Raw genomic sequence first — 11,692 nt, 5'->3', positions numbered from 1 at the left:
GTTTAAACCTTCGTTCGGGTTGTGGGTTGGGCTCGCGGATCGTCTAAAAAATGGATTGGAATTTAGTACAGTCGAGACTCATAGCTTGAATATACGTTAGGATGTTTTAGCACAGTCCAGACTCGTGGCCTAGAACATGTGTCAATATGTTTGCCTCTGAAGTCGACCTTTTGGAGCTGACTCCGATGTGAGCACAACATCTGCTTTAGTTGGAATCAGGCTAGACTCGAACCTTGACAACCCCGGTTTTTAAGGCCGAAGCGGGACTCCTTGATTCAATGCCGGCTTTGTCGGAAGTCGTAGTGGTTCAAACTGGATGGGCTGTGGGCGAACGTTGGTCCCGCGCCGTTGCATGTCGCGTGTCGTCTGCGAGGGGGCCGCGGTAACGTCCGCCATCCCTCGCGCCGGCAGACCTGCTGGTGGAGCTGCTGGGCACCCCCTGGCCACCTACAACGTCACCGTCAGCCAGCTGAAGGTGCTGGTGGGCAGCATGAAGGCCGGCACGGGCGCCTGGGTGAGTGGCAGCCCCCGGCGCGGCGCGGCTGCCGCCAGCGCCGGGCGGGCCGGGACCGGCGGAGCTCCGGCGACTCTGCACTCGGCGCCCAAGAGCATGCGCCAGGCCGTCGCCTGCACCGCCATGTGGGAGTTTAACTTTTACTTACCCGTGGATTGACCCTGAACGAGTCTGAGTCGGTGGAGGGGCTAAAGGATGTATGTCTGTGTAGTGAAACATTTGTATGTACTATGCATAGTCAGATGGACGAGACTCCGCCAGAAATATAGTGGAGACAGCCTGTACTAATCGAGTGTGGGGGGGGGGGGGGGGGCGGGGGGGGCGAAGCCGCGCCTCCACGTTTAAAGGTTAGGGTAAACTTGTCGGCGAACGGGAAACTCCACTGCCTTCATGCTGGTGGTGGGGTGCGCGTCTCAAGCTCTGTTTCGCGTGTAGGACACCCGTCCTGAATACACGGAGCCCTAAGGCACGGCTTGGAGCCGTGCTGCCTGCATTTCTTCAACAAAGTATCTGGACGGAGTACGTTGAAACGCTCCCAAAGGCTGTCAGAGGCATTCGATTGGTTTGAAAAGGTCACGAAGTGCTACCCGCCTTGGACGACGATATGGACCGGTCCCATGAGGTGGAGAAGTTTGGCTCGTCGGCTGTCAAATTCAGTAGAGCAATATCGCCGATAATTTTCCCCAGGCCGTCAGTTGAGTCTTAGCTGGGCAGTTCTGGGAGTAAAGGCTTATACTGTTTGCGGTCTCTCCGAAACAAATGCGAAAGCGGATGACGTGCAGTTTGTGCGTGTTGCGTCTAAGCTAGTTTCGAAAAAACGGTCGATCTCCAGGTCTGCAAGAGGACAGTCACAAGTGCTCAGATGCTCAGTGGCAGACACTCACTTTGATCATGTGCGGATCCTAATGTTTTAGTTCACCCCGGGTCAGGCGCGGCGGTTTAGTGAGGGGGAGGGGGGGGGGGGGGGGGGGGGGGGGGGGAGGGCGGCAAGGTGCACTGCAGCAGCGGCGGGAATGACTCAGACTCAGCTGAGAGCCCCCCCCCCCCCCCTCCGGTGCGGCGGCGGTCCGGGCGCAGCGGCGCTGGAGGCCGGTTGCAGCCGGGGCCGGCCGCGGCCGCGTGACCGGCCGGCAGAGGGCCACGGCGCTGGAGCTGGCGCCGACCAGCAGCGGCGATGAGGCCGGTACAGCCGGGGCCGGCCGCGGCTGCGTGACCGGCCGGCAGCGGGCTCCGGCGCTGGAGCTGGCGCCGACCAGCAGCCGGCGGCGCGCTAGTGGGCGTTGGCCGGGAGATGAGCGAATTCATCAGCGACAGGCGCGGGACTTCGTATACCCGGCGATAAGACCCGCTAAGCGCTGCAATGAATTTTGATTAAGTCGGAGAGGCGTCTGTTCTTAAATACTGGCAGCTGTTGTCGTGAAATCGTAGCTCCCAGGGTGTATATTACACCCCGTGACCTGCGATTTCACGATTAGCAGCTACGCGTTTTCAGAAATTTCGACGGGTATTTGAAACGTGATCGGTCTTTGTCCCGGCAGCATCCAGCACATCAGCTTTCAGTCCAAAGGGAGCGGCCGAAGGCGTGGAAATCAGGGCCGCGGAGTGCGGCAGAGCCCACTTATAAAAGCCACGCAGCTGTGACAGGCAGCCTCAGGTCTGGCCTCCAGAGATGCCCAGACCACCCGCGGAGCCAGATGGAAGGCATTCATTACAAATGGGTTCGCTGCCGGCTGTGACACGTCAGTAATGGGAAACGAAGCCACGACGGATGGGCGCGCGTCCGACGATGAGGCGTGTGGTCTGTCGAGTACCGGACCGGACCGGAACGGAACGGGACGGAACGGAACTACGCACAGTGCCGTGCCAGACCTGGACTTGGATCTGGACCTGGCCCTGGACCTGGTTCTGGACCCGGACCCGGACCCGGACCCGGACCCGGACCCGGACCCGGACCCGGACCCGGACTCGGACCCAACCCAGATACAGACCCGGACCCGACCCGCACCCGGACCCACCCAGATGCAGACCCGGACCCGGACTCGGGACCCGGACCCGGACCCGGACCCGAACCCAACCCAGATGCAGATGCGGACCCGGATCCGGACCCGGACCCGGACTCGGACTCGGACTCGGACTCGGACTCGGACCTGAACCTGAACCTCGGGACCTGGACCTGGACCTGAATCTGAATCTGAACCTGGACCTGACCTGGACCTGGACCTGGACCTGGACCTCCCGAAAAGGCCTTAATGTGAATAGCCCGGCCGCGGCGTCCTTATCGCTCAGAGAAGCGAACACGGGTCAGCGGGTTCTCCCTTAGACGGCATATTGCTGGCTGGCTTTTTAGCGATAAAGATCTGGTCAGCATTAGCTCGAATGTTGTTATTTCGCGGCCTATCAACCGAAGTTACCTGTCCTCTGAGAAGGAGGCGCCTTTGAACTCGTGGAAATATGCTCTGCGGCAGGCCACTGCGAATTGCATCCTCTATGCCGCCTCTGCCACATCGAAACATTCGGTCGAGACCGAACGCCCGTGATCGGTCGCGCTCCGCTGGCGGGTCGGGCTCCACCGGTGCTCAGGCGTCGGGCGGGCTGCACTCTTGGCTGGCGGCCTCGGTGTCACCCCGCTGACCGTAGCGTCGTCGCCGGTGTGAAGGTTGAGGCTGGCGTGAAGGCTGGTGGCGTCGGCGGCGCTGCGCGCGGGCCGTACGTGGCCCGACCTGCGGCCGCGGGGAGGAGCCCCGGAGCTCGCGCCGGCCTGCTCGCCGCGTAGGGTCAGGGCGCCCGGTCCGGACGGTGGCTCGCTGTGGACTTGTCAGATCCGGACTCGAACATCGACCGTACCCGCGCTCACGTCGAAATAGGAGCTGCCAGGCGACGGAGTCTTTGGCTTAGCGCCTAGACTGTCCAAGAGTTTGGCGGAAACTTGTGTAGCCAATGTTATGGTACTGGACTGTTTTATGCGTTGGAATATGTCGCAGCAGTCATTAAATTCCCTGCTGAGTTCTGCTTTACAGCTTGAAGTGTGGGATCTGGGTGAAAGGGAGCGCAATGAGCATGCTTGCTGCGCCGCATTTTGTTGGCCTGAGATTGCACGCGTTGGTCGCACCGTTTGGCCGCCACGGGAGGCTGCGTACGACTGTGGATGCGTCCCAGGGGAGTCAATCAGGGACGCAGCCAGCACGAGACCAGCGAACAGGCAGGCTGCTCGCACAGTCCTGTTGGGAGTGTTGCGGTTGCTGAATGCTGGCAAGACATTACTCCCTTCCATTCTGTTTTGTGCCCACTTGGTTATTGTTTAAAACAGTAGTTCGTTCTGTAAAAACGACAACTCGAAAAGTAACAAAACGCAGCCGCGCATGATACCCAGCCTAGTGAGAGGTGACTGTAGCGTAATGGTTTGAGCTGCACGTCCGAGAAACCGGAGGAAAGGATCCTGCTCCCCGCTGCGCCCGCTCTCCCTGCCACGGCGAGGGGCAGGTGACGTCATGTCAGCGTCAGCGCTGACCGCATCACAAAGCTCCAGTGACAACAGCAACAAGCCTGCCCGGCAACGGGCGCGAGGTGCAGCCTGTTCCTCAGCTGACGCGTCTGTTTCGATACGGACGCGCCTCACGCATCTCCCCTGCGGGTCGCTGCACTGGCCTCGCACTGCCCCTGGCGCCCCAGAGCCCCGGAGCGGAGGGTTAGCTCCCGGCTCCGCCCCGCCCCAGGACGTGCGGAGGCGGCGCGGAACTGCCGGCTCGCCCCGCGTTAATCGCGCGAACGCAATCCGGCGGAAGCGCGCGTCACGGTCTCGGTCGCGCCAAAGCTGGGCGGGGGCGCGCGGCCCGCAGGCGGCCGGGCTCGACGGCGAGCAGGGCCGGCGCGGCCGGCCTCTCCTCGGACGGCACTGTAATGGGGAGGGGAAGGAAGGTAGGCCGGGTCGCCCAGGGTCGACCCGTCTCTAAGGCCATCGCGATAAACGGGCGATTGGTGAGGTTTGTCAGGCAGGCTTGTTTGGCCCGGCCTGTGGTCAGTGACGTGCCCGGCCGGCCATCCTCACCCATGGACGGGGTGGTTTGTGTGTGGGTGGTGATCGATTGGTCCGCTGGTGGTTGCGCCCCTCCCCCGGATGGACGGTTGCCGGCCACGGCCGGCCGGCGATCGGTCGTCCGGACGACCGGGCTCCCCGGGGCGCCGTGACCCCTCGCTCTGAGAGCGTAATCGGCCGCACCCATGGCGATTGGCTGATCAATATTCGATCGGGTGCAACGCAGTCGAGGCCCAGCCAATGATCACAAATCTGCCTGCCGATGCGGCTCCGACATATCAATCCAGCGGGGCTTTTCATAACGGTCACCGGGGTCTTGCCGCGTGACAGGCGAAGCCTGCAGCACGTCGTGGGCATTTGGAACGGCGTTGTTAGTTATTTGTGTCGTGCCTGTCATGAAGGGGTTGGGTCTCTGTCAACATACATGGCCTTCGTCTCTATCGAGCCGTAATGGAACGTGCCTGCGACGCGATGTCAAACAGCGCAGCTTATCGCGAACACACAATGCGTTTATGATGGAGCCAGCCTCTCTACCAGAAGTTCGTAAATGTTGTTACATGTCAGCTCCCTCGCTCACGGGCCATACCTGGCCTACTCCAAACCGTAACGCCACTGAAAAACAGATAAACGGAGGGCGGCTGTGGGCGCCTGCTGGATTCAGATCTCGCTGCAAGGCGCTCGCTCTCGTCGCTTGAATAATGTTTGGGTAAATATCCCCGTAAGGACCATGTTGGCACGCGAGATGGCGGCCAAGATGGCCCGTGCTCCTCGACGTAACCTGAGGGGTGCACAGCGATCGTCCTTGTCCCGCCCTGACGTGTATGGCGCGGCTGCCATGTCAGTCCGCCTCCCTGCCCCCTGCACCAGTCCGCAGCGCTGTGGACCACGTTCAGCACCCTCCCGCTTGCCAAGGTGCTGGTCGGTCGTGGCGGTATAGCCGCGTTTATCCTACTGTCTTTGGTATCCTACTGGGCAGTCTGTTTCCCGTGCCGTGCGCCCGTCCGGGTCATGTTCTGCCCCTGACCGCCGTCTGTGCGCGCCGTTGCAGCCGCGCCACTCCAGCAAGCTGCTGACGGTACTGCGCCAGATGCCGCAGCGCAGCAGCCCGGACACCTTCTTCATGTTCCCCGGCAAAACTAACTCGGTGAGTTGTCTCCCCGGCGAGGACGGCCCGATGACTTTCTCTCTTTTTTCAACTTCGCCCTTCGGCGGACCCGGTCAGCGAGTTTAGTTGAGCTTATTGCGGATCTCGGGAGAGTAAAGTCGGCTTCCTCGCCATCTGGTGAGCCCGGTGAACCTTGTCCGTTGAATTCGGTGAGCTCGCTGACCACCTGAATCAACTCCGCAACAGCTTGGTCCCCAAATGGAGCGGCGCGGCGGTCGTTTGGGAGTGGGCATGCCAACGCTTCCCTTTGCGGCTCTCGGTGGGGCCGTTTCGGGGAACACTTTTCCACTCCCCCGACACGGCCGGCGCGCGGCCTCCATGCGGATCGCAGTCGCCACCGGCGCTGTCTGTGGCGGACGGCACCAGGCCAGCGTCAGCAACCTCCTGATGTGCTCGTCCCCGCGCTTTTGTCGGCAACGTCCGCGAGCTGGGTCGGCCGACGGCACGGCCGCCGCTGGGAAATGTCCGACGGCAGCTGCGGAAATACGGACGGGCCGTTTTTGCCGGCCTGGCGGCCGGTCGCCGGCGAGCGCTCCGCCCTCGTTTCGGTGTGGCGCGGCGTGGGCGGCCGTCGCCGATGGGGCGGTGGCGCGGGCTGGCGACCTGGCGGGCACACCCGGCGGTGACCCGTGACCCCGCTGCCGCAGGCGATCGTGATCCCGCCGCTGGCGCGGTGGCCGTACGAAAGCGGCTGGACGTTCGCCTGCTGGTTCCCGACTGACCCCATCAACTCGGTCAACATTGAGCGTGAGAGAGCCCTACCTGTACAGCTTCAAGACCAGCAAGGGCATCGGCTACTCGGCCCACTTCGTCGGCTCCTGTCTGGTGCTCACTGCCATGAAGATCAAGGGGCAAGGGGGTTCCAGCACTGCGTAAATACGAGTTCCAGCCGCGTAAGGTACGTATTGGGTCTGTGTGTCCTCAAAGGACTGTTGGTGTAGCGCTGCTGGCGCAGTGCTGCTCGTGGCGTCGATGCTTTCGGTCCGGTGTTGGTGCTTTGCCATGGCGTCGTTTGGGTGCTGCCGGCTTCTCACCACCGCGAGGCCCACGTCGAAGTTCACGTGGCCGTGAGCCTTCCCTCGAATCCCCGCTGCCGACTGAGTTCGGACGCCCGGCGCCGTGCTGCTACGGCACGTCGCCACGCGGCGTGGCTGCCGGGTGCGTTACCCTCGCCGCGGCTGGCGCTGGCGCCGCGGCCCGCGCCGCGCGCCGACACGTGCTGGTGACGACCGTGATCCGGAGACGCCCGCCGCCGCCGGTCACGCAATGGTCTCGGAGCGCGCGGTGATCGGTGGTGTGTGTGTGGTGTGTTTGTGCGTGCGTGTGTGTGTGTTAGCCGCGGATATGTGGTGCCGAGTCATCCCCAGGAAACCGCAGGCCCGTTGCTGGGCTAAGCGCTACGGCACGCTACGGTTCGGGCTGAGGCTAGGCGGTGCGGCTGACTGGCGTCCAATCTCCGTGTGTGTACTGTGGTGAGATCGTGGTGCGGCAGCGGAGTACAGGCGGCCGACGCTTGGTAAACAGAAGGAAGCGGGTCGCAAATGACGTCATTCAGTTGGCAAATGGACTGACTTCGGACTCTAACTGAAGCGGTAACAGCCTGCGTTTGCGGTGTGGTATCCGGACGAGTTGATTGATGAAGTATTTACTATTTCGTCGCTTGGCGGCTGGGTCAAGCGTTCGCTTTTTCCGTCAGAGTTGTCGGTGTCTCTGGGCCAGCGTGGCACAGCGCTGTTCTGACACATTCCGATAGTCCTTTGTGGTCCATTGAAGTTGTGCACTCAAAGAGCATTGACCATCATGACGTTCAGTTTGTAACGTGATATCGTACGTGTTAGTGCTCTGTGGACTGCCATTGCAATTCGGAGCTTGCGCGGAGTGGGCGCCATTTGCGGCCCACTAACGGGAGTGTGAGTGGCGCCCCCGCCCCCGCCCCCGCCCCCGCCGGTCCGCCTCAGCAGGGGTACCGTCGTTACCGTCTCAGCGACCAAAGCACGCCCGACTGACCGCCGCCGGCGCGTTGCAGTGGTACAGTGATCGCCATCGTGTACATCTACAACCGGTGGAGCAAGAGCGAGATCAAGGTGTTCGTCAACGGCCAGCTGGGCGTCCAGCACCGAGATGGCCTGGTTCGTGTCGCCCGGGAGCGATGTCAGTACCCAGAGGGCACGCTCAGGTCCTTGACATGGGGCGGAGGGAGCGACGACTGAAACTCAGAGCAGCCAATTAGGGGGCACGGTCGTCGTGACGTCATTGCAGATTGACGCACCGGTGCACGGCGGTGGTGCAAATGCACCAACTGCAGCACCGTGCGCCGCCGTACGACCAGGTCACAAGCCGTCATCGGTGCCCACCGTGCGTCGGTGTTCGGAAATATAGCCATGTCGTTGTTGATCCACCGTATAGAGAAACGAGCAACGCAGCAGTTAGTCCATTTGCACGTGCCGGAGCGATGATTAGCGATATGGACCGCGGCGCAAACATCGACCGCAGTCCACACGCCCATAAAACCCGATTACTTCTGCGATGTTGAGCGCCATCTCCTCGTGTGTTGTGCGAGGATTCGCCGGCTGCCAAATCATCGGTCACGTGACGGCGGCCGCGCGGTCGTTGCGGCTAAACTAACCGCGGCCCTCACTCGTCTCGGCCGGGGCATCCCCTGGCACCGCCGTGCCAAAGGGCAGAGAACAGAGCACGCCAGGCCCCGCACTTCGGATGTAGAACGCCGGGCATTGGACCCGGGGGTGTACCGGGGATGACGGTCGGCGAGGGGGACACAGTGCAAAAACAACGAATCGCTGAATGCTGAGTCTGGCTGTGCCGCAGGCGTGCGTATTTGTATTTACCTAAAATTGTGAACTGTCAGCCTTAAGTCACCTTTGAATTTATACACGCTATAATTTAGTAGGGGGCGGGGCGCGTGCCCCCGATGACGACTCTGTCCGTAAGTTCCTGCTTGGACTTAAGAGTCCCAGAATTCAGACAGTTGCTCTTGCATTTCCCTATATATTATCCACGACAATCCTGCGTGTTGCCACGTTAACAATGCCCAGCATGCACACTGAGCACCCGCTCGGGCCCCACTCACGCCGATAAGGATAAGATGCAACAGAACAGAACAGCAAAGCACAGCACAGCACAGCACAGCACAGCACAGCACAGCACAGCACAGAACAGAACAGAACAGGGCAGTGCAGGACCAGGGCAGGGCGTGGACCTCAGGACACTGAGAAAACGAGGTGTGCGCGATGCGGATGCAGCGAGCGAGCGGGGCCGGACCGGCGCGTGAAACCAGTCGCACTATCTGTACAGACGCGAATACACTGGACCATTGTCGAAGCGGCCCACTGTACCGTTTCTGTGCCATGTGTTGCCCGTCCTTGCCCCAGTGCAGACACTAGGAATTGCACAGAGCTGGATCACAGCATGCACCGGCTTGTCGCGGGTGATTGCTGGCCTCAGGTCACGGCTGAGGGTACTGCGGGCCGTGCCTAGCGGCGGATCGGCTGCGCTCGAGGCTGCGGGCGCGTCGGCTCAGAGTCGGCTCGGCCAGCGGCGACGCGGGCGAGCCGGGCCGACCGCGCCGGCCGGCTCACGTGCCGGCGACAGCACGTGCTGTGACCAGTCACGCCATCGGCGCTTCTAATGGGATTGCGGCCGGCCCCGCACCCCCAGCCGGCGGCACTGGTGGCGGCGGCGGGCGGCGGCGGGTGACGCGACGAGAGGCGCTGCCAGGCCGGCGGCTGGCCCGCCCAGCGTGTGCCGCTATCGATTCGAGCGTCGGGCGCGGGGCGGCCGCCCGGTCCGCTTCCGTTGTTGTGGAGGCGCCGACTGGGCCGCTGTCCCCCGTGTCCGGGTGGAACGCGTGGAGAATGCGGATCGGGTGGAGTCGGCTGGCGGCAGAAGGGACGCGGGAGGGGCGGAGAGGGAGAGAGGTCGCGGGAGGGCCCTCAGGGGGCGGCGAGGAGTGGCCCAACGGGAGCGGATGAGCTCCCCCGGAGTGATGGATGCCGCGCAAGGGTCCCCTGCACGCTCAGGGCGGGCGGGCCGAGTGGAATCGGCGAGGCTTCAACGCCGGCTAGTGGCGTAAAATGGAACACTTTTCGCATATTGCTGCGACATCGGGACAATGAGGGCCACGTTGTATACGACGAGATACGAGAGTGCCAGGAAGATTGTGACAGAAATGCATGGTGGATGTGACGGCCCACCGGCCACCTCATCACTTGTTTGCTGGAGTGTCACTGCGCACAATGGCGGCTCGGGTCTGGGCGGCCAAAATTCATTCGGCTCCGTTCTAATTCAGCGTGGAATGGCCGGTTAATCTCGATTGTTTTCGCCGGCACATGCCATTGATCGCGCTATTCTGAGCCGTCACCCGCTCATCTTGCCAACACGATGCCAGCTCTGCAAACAGGGAGCTCGGTCTCGCGATGCTGCCCAGAAACCTGCTCCAGCCCGCTTCGTCATCGTGAAGTGAAACCAACGGGTTTTCTTGCAAGCGGTGGCCCAAACCATCAAATCGACCCGAACCATCAGCTCGTTGCCAACTGAAATTCCCAACGAAATGTCTGCAATGGACGGAGCCAAGAGGCACATAGTGGGAGCAATACTGCCGTAAATTCGATGCCACTTCTCGCCCATGTCCCCGAGCATAAGGTCTGAATATGTGCACGGTTACCTGAAATATGCCTCATTTTCTTCGTGTTTTTGTGCTAAAAATTGCTACCAAACACCGTCAAGGATACAAGATATTATCAGATACTGCCATGTTTAGCGCGGTGTGGCGCACAGCCCAGTTGCTTTTGCTGCACGCGCTCTTCTGGGCCATACGGGCGTCTGGAGGGCCAAGAGTGGCCTCCGTTTTGTCTCAGATCGGCCGCCGTCCCGGCCACTCACAAGCGTCCACACTTGGACAGTCCTCCGCCGGTTTTTGGCCGGAGTTATAGGGCGTCGTCAAAGACGCCCGGAACGGTACGAGCCCCGGGACGTAACGACTCTGCCTGTCGTTGTCAGATAATGGGGAAACTTTAGCGACTGTTGAGAGCTGAATCTCCAATGGAGTGGCTATTTAAGGAGGCAGATTCCTTGCAGTTTTGTAGCCGGCTGCAGCAGAACGTTGTATCACGGAATCCCCGGCGAAATCAGGGAAGGCGCTGAGTTGTAAGCGATGCCGGGCCGAAGTTCTGGAAGGTGATGCTATTCACCCAGGCTGCCGGTGGCCGCAGGGAGCGTTTCATCTGATGCTGGCTTAAATTGTGTTTCACTCCGGAGCTGACGGTAATGTATCCATGCGCCCGAAATTTGCCTACCAGGGCACGGCGAGGCATCGAATTGTTCGCTCGTTAGACGTATTGCAGCTGTGACCGGGCTGGGGTGGGCGGCCGCGGCCACGGGACTGGTGCGCAGACGGGGCTCACGTTCGTGGCGCCGTGTCCGGCTGCCTCCCCCCCCCCCCCCCCCCCACACACTCTATCTGCAGCAGGCGCTCACCGTGAGCCGCGCAATGGGGCCTTGAGGTGTACCGTGACCGCTCAGATGCGCCGGCACGCGGGCAGGAAGGGCAGGCTCTGGTTGTCCGTGCCCAGCCGACGGTCAGAGGAAGCCGCCGGTGTCCTGTCTGGCGGCCGTGTTCCTTTGGGCCGGTGCACACCAGTTCCTCCACTTTTGGCTCATGCTCAGAGCAGATGCAAATGTCGCGGAAAGTTTTGGTTTGGGTAGTTGTCATATCTGCCGAGCTGGTGTTTGCTCTTTTGCATTGATAGGAAGTCTCAGGATTGATTTTTGCTCGATTTTGGTAAATGAGGAGTAGAGAGAGAGAGAGAGAGAGAGAGAGAGAGAGAGATAGAGAGAGAGAGAGAGAGAGAGAGAGAGAGAGAGAGAGAGAGAGAGAGGAGAGGAGAGGGAGAGAGAGAGAGGAGAGAGAGAGAGAGACGAGAGGGAGACGGGAGACGGAGAGGGAGACGGAGAGGAGAGAGAC

The 11,692-nt window shown here is 61.5% G+C and overlaps 1 long non-coding RNA gene across 1 annotated transcript; it reads left to right on the top strand.

Annotated features, from left to right (window-relative positions):
• Positions 1-439: 439 nt before the first annotated feature.
• Positions 440-6,422, top strand: LOC119107212 (uncharacterized). The gene is made up of 3 exons (XR_005095225.1): positions 440-514; positions 5,596-5,691; positions 6,360-6,422. It is a non-coding gene; the product is annotated as an uncharacterized LOC119107212 (long non-coding RNA).
• Positions 6,423-11,692: the final 5,270 nt, after the last annotated feature.

The sequence above is a fragment of the Pollicipes pollicipes genome, unplaced genomic scaffold (genome assembly GCF_011947565.3).
Source record: "Pollicipes pollicipes isolate AB1234 unplaced genomic scaffold, Ppol_2.1 Scaffold_6686;HRSCAF=7923_pilon_pilon_pilon, whole genome shotgun sequence".
NCBI classification, from domain to species: Eukaryota; Metazoa; Arthropoda; class Thecostraca; order Pollicipedomorpha; family Pollicipedidae; genus Pollicipes; species Pollicipes pollicipes.
This window is presented reverse-complemented; position numbering and strand designations above follow the sequence as displayed.